This window comes from Triticum dicoccoides, chromosome 3A (genome assembly GCF_002162155.2).
Source record: "Triticum dicoccoides isolate Atlit2015 ecotype Zavitan chromosome 3A, WEW_v2.0, whole genome shotgun sequence".
Classification (NCBI taxonomy): domain Eukaryota; kingdom Viridiplantae; phylum Streptophyta; class Magnoliopsida; order Poales; family Poaceae; genus Triticum; species Triticum dicoccoides.
The window spans coordinates 741,489,645-741,494,757 of NC_041384.1; positions in this window are offsets into that span (position 1 = coordinate 741,489,645).

Genomic DNA, 5,113 nt, shown 5'->3' on the forward strand with positions numbered 1-5,113 from the left:
GCACTACAACATTTTTGATAAGTATGTGTGAATGACATATTGTTGATCGGAGATAATGTAGAATTATTCTGCAAAGCATAAAGGAATGTTTGAAAGGAGTTTTTCAAAGAAAGACCTCGGTGAAGATGCTTACATATTGAGCATCAAGATCTATAGAGATAGATCAAGACACTTGATAAGTTTTTCAATGAGTACGTACCTTGACAAGATTTTGAAATAGTTCAAAATGGAACAGTCAAAGAAGGAGTTCTTGCCTGTGTTACAAGGTGTGAAGTTGAGTAAGACTCAAAACCCGACCACGGCAGAAGATAGAGAGAAAATGAAAGTCATTCCCTATGCCTCAGCCATAGGTTCTATAAAGTATGCCATGCTGTGTACCAGACCTATTATATACCCTGCCCTGAGTTTGGCAAGGGAGTACAATAGTGATCTAGGAGTAGATCACTAGACAGCGGTCAAAAATATCCTTAGTGGAATAAGGATATGTTTCTCGATTATGGAGGTGACAAAAGGTTCGTCATAAAGGGTTACATCGATGCAAATTTTGACATTGATCCAGATGACTCTAAATCTCAATCTGGATACATATTGAAAGTGGGAGCAATTAGCTAGAGTAGCTCCGTGCAGAGCATTGTTGACATAGAAATTTGCAAAATACTTACGGATCTGAATGTGGCAGACCCGTTGACTTAACTTCTCTCACAAGCAAAACATGATCACACCTTAGTACTCTTTGGGTGTTAATCACATAGCGATGTGAACTAGATTATTGACTCTAGTAAACCCTTTGGTTGTTGGTCACATGTCGATGTGAACTATGGGTGCTAATCACATGGTGATGTGAACTATTGGTATTAAATCACATGGCGATGTGAACTAGATTATTGACTCTAGTGCAAGTGGGAGACTGAAGGAAATATGCCCTAGAGGCAATAATAAAGTTATTATTTATTTCCTTATATCATGATAAATGTTTATTATTCATGCTAGAATTGTATTAACCGGAAACATAATACATGTGTGAATACATAGACAAACAGAGTGTCACTAGTATGCCTTTACTTGACTAGCTCGTTAATCAAAGATGGTTATGTTTCCTAACCATAGACATGAGTTGTCATTTGATTAACAGGATCACATCATTAGGAGAATGATGTGATTGACTTGACCCATTCTGTTAGCATAGCACTTGATCGTTTAGTTTGTTGCTATTGCTTTCTTCATGACTTATACATGTTCCTATGACTATGAGATTATGCAACTCCTGTTTACCAGAGAAACACTTTGTGTGCTACCAAACGTCACAACGTAATTGGGTGATTATAAAGGTGCTCTACAGGTGTCTCCGAATGTACTTATTGGGTTGGCGTATTTCGAGATTAGGATTTGTCACTCCAATTGTCGGAGAGGTATCTCTGGGCCCTCTCGGTAATGCACATCACTTAAGCCTTGCAAGCATTACAACTAATGAGTTAGTTGCAGGATGATGTATTACGGAATGAGTAAAGAGACTTGCCGGTAACGAGATTGAACTAGGTATTGAGATACCGACGATCGAATCTCATGCAAGTAACATACCAATGACAAAGGGAACAACGTATGTTGTCATGAGGTCTGACCGATAAAGATCTTCGTAGAATATGTGGGAGCCAATATGAGCATCCAGGTTCCGCTATTGGTTATTGACCGGAGACGTGTCTCGGTCATGTCTACATTGTTCTCGATCCCGTAGGGTCCGCACGTGTAACACCCTCGATGCGACTATAGCTCCCACGTGTCGAGGCACGACTTAGAGACATAATCGCATTGAAGGCATATGTCACAAGTCAGGCAATCATCACAAACATCCCATGTAATATAGATAATAAAAGGGATAACATAGTTGGCTTACACTCGCCACGTCAATCAAGTACATAAATAACATTACATCATCCAAACACTCATGGCCCGACTACAGCACCAAAATAAAAGATAACCCAACATGCGACACGGTCCCGATCACCCCAACAGGGAACCACTACTGATCATCAGGAAAAAAACATAGTAATGTTGAGAGTCCTCGTCGAACTCCCACTTGAGCTCGAGCGCGTCACCTGGAGCAGAATCATCTGGACCTGCATCTTGTGTAATAGTAATCTGTGAGCCACAGGGACTCAGCAATCTCGCACCCTCGCGATCAAGACTATTTAAGCTTATAGGCAAGGCAAGGTAAATATATAAGTGGAGCTGCAGCAAGCGACTAGCATATATGGTGGCTAACTTATTCGCAAAAGAGAGCGAGAAGAGGAGGCAAAGCGCGAGCGAGACACTAGAGGACAACCTGCGCAAACATTACTCCAACACCGTGTCCACTTCCCGAACTCCGCCGAGAAGAGGCCATCACGGTAACACACTCAGTTGATTCATTTTAATTAAGTTAAGGTTCAAGTTATCTACAACCAGACATTAACAAATTCCCATCTGCCCATAACCGCGGGCACGGCTTTCGAAAGTTCAAATCCCTGCAGGGGAGTCCCAACTTAGCCCATGACAAGCTCTCACGGTCAATGAAGGAATAGACCTCCTCCCGAGAGTTCCGATCAGACTCGGTACCTCGGTTCTTCAAGACACTTCGACAGGTTAAAACAAGACCAGCAACACCGCCCGAATGTGCCGACAAATCCCGATAGGAGCTGCACATATCTCGTTCTCAGAGCACACTTAAATGAGACTAGCTACGAGTAAAACCAACCCTCAAGTTGCCCCGAGGTGGCCCCGCAGGCAGCTCAGTTCAGACCAACACTTAGAGGAGCACTGACCCCGGGGGGGGGGGGGGTTTAAAATAAGATGACCCTTGAGTCCACGAAACCCAAGGGAAAAGGCTAGGTGGCAAATGGTAAAACCAAGATTGGGCATTGCTGGAAAAGCTTTAATCAAGGCGAATCTATCAAGGGGTTCCCATTATAACCCAACCGCGTAAGAAACGCAAAATCCGGGAACATAACATTGATATGACGGAAACTAGGGCGGCAAGAGTGGAACAAAACACTAGGCGAGAGGCCGAGCCTTCCACCCTTTACCAAGTATATAGATGCATTAAGATAACATGGCAATATAATGGTATCCCAACAAGTAAATAAATGTTCCAACAAGGAACGGTCTCCAATCTTCACCTGCAACTAGCAACGCTATAAGAGGGGCTGAGCAAAGCGGTAACATAGCCAATCTGTTTGCTAGGACATGGTAGCTTAGAGGTATGATATGGCAATTTGGGAGGCTTGAAAGCAAATGGTAGGCATCGTAGCATTGGCATAGCAAAAGAGCGAGCAAACTAGCATAGCAAAGATAGTAGTGATTTCGAGGGTATGATCATCTTGCCTGCAAAGTTGTCAGAGTTGACTGGATCCTCGAAAGCAAACTCAACGGGCTCCTCATTAGCAAACTCGTCTCCTGGCTCTACCCAAACAAGACAAACAATCAACAAGGACACAATCAACCACGAGCAAGGATCAAACAATATGATGCAAACATGGTATGCTATGCGGGATGCGATGCGGGATGCATATGCAAGATGTGACAGGAAATGCATGGACCTGGCCTCAACTTAGAAAACCAAGTGTGCCACTGGAAAGATGAGATGAAATCGCTTGAAAACGATATAAAGAACGCCGGAATCGGGGTTACGGTTTGGAAATGGCAAGCGATTCAAATATGACACCGGTCTGCGATTTATAGCAAGTAGACATCTAAATGCAATGAGATGAACATGCTCCAGCACTCAAACATGGCATCAAAATACATGGCAGGGATGCATTCAAGATACTTAACAAAAGTCTAGCACTGAGCTACGGCCAATTCATCCATTAACAGGTTCAAACAAGCATGGCAAAAATGCATATGGTAAACAGATCTCAGACTTAGTGAAATTAACACTTGTCTGAAATTTCAGATCAGGTAGCACTCTTCGGAGCAACAAAACTACATGCTACATGACCTGAACATGGCAAAGTAAAGCATGGCATGAAGATACTCAAAGATCTTAACAAAAGTCCCTTAGTGACCTAGAGCCAAAAGGGATCAGAAAACACAATTGCAAGCATGTGAACATAGCAAAAACATAATCAGTTTTCAGACTTGGTGAAAAACAGGCACATGCTGAAACATAACTCAAGTAGGCATGTTTACGAGCTCGATGCACTCACTACGGAGCAAGTCATGAAAAGCTAAGCATACATCTATCAAGAATACACAAAATTAAAGGTAGACATGGAAAGAACAAAAGCATAGCATGCACGGATCAACTACAACATCATCGGCAAAATTGCAAACAAGTTGACAATCTTCCCAGATTCACAAAGTAGCAAAAGTAGAGCTCGATTGACTCAAGCTAGGGTGCTCCATAATTGCAAACAAAGACATGGATGGATAGAGCACTACAATATTAGTAAAACATCCTTACTGATCATCCTCAAAAGAGGCACGTATCACTAGGAAACAACATGAACATATGGCAACATGAGATAAACAGCTCAAGGACTTAGTGGAATTGCTAAGTCCCTGAAAACAGAATTACCAAGTGCCTCACTTTGCAAGCTTGCACTAGTCACCACACACATTACAAAAATACATGGATTGCACCTCTGGAGAGATGGCAAAACCCTTAACAAAACATATGTAGAGCATCAGGGCATATCATGCACACAATAATCATGGCAAAAATGACAAAAGTCTAAATGGAGTAGCAGATCTGACAATTAACTCAAGTAGCCTCCTTGTAACAGCATTTTGGGCATCAAGATGAACTCAAATGAAAATGATGCAATGGAATGAAATGATGTACTCTCTGAGATGAACATTTTTATATGCTATATGCATGAATCGGAGCTACGGATGCAAAGTTACGGCAGGTCCAAGATGGCAAAATAGTTAGGGTTTCTGAGGGAAAAGTCAACCCGAGGAGATAGATCTAGATCGGATCGGGGCACGCAGAAACCGAGGTCCATCGAGCACTGTTCATCGGCGGGGAGAGAGCTCGCCGGAGCCGGCATGAGGGCGGGTAGGCGGCGGGGCGAGGCCGATCGCCGGAGCCGTCGTGACGGCGGGGAGGTGGCGGCGGCAGGCTTCGGTGGAGGCG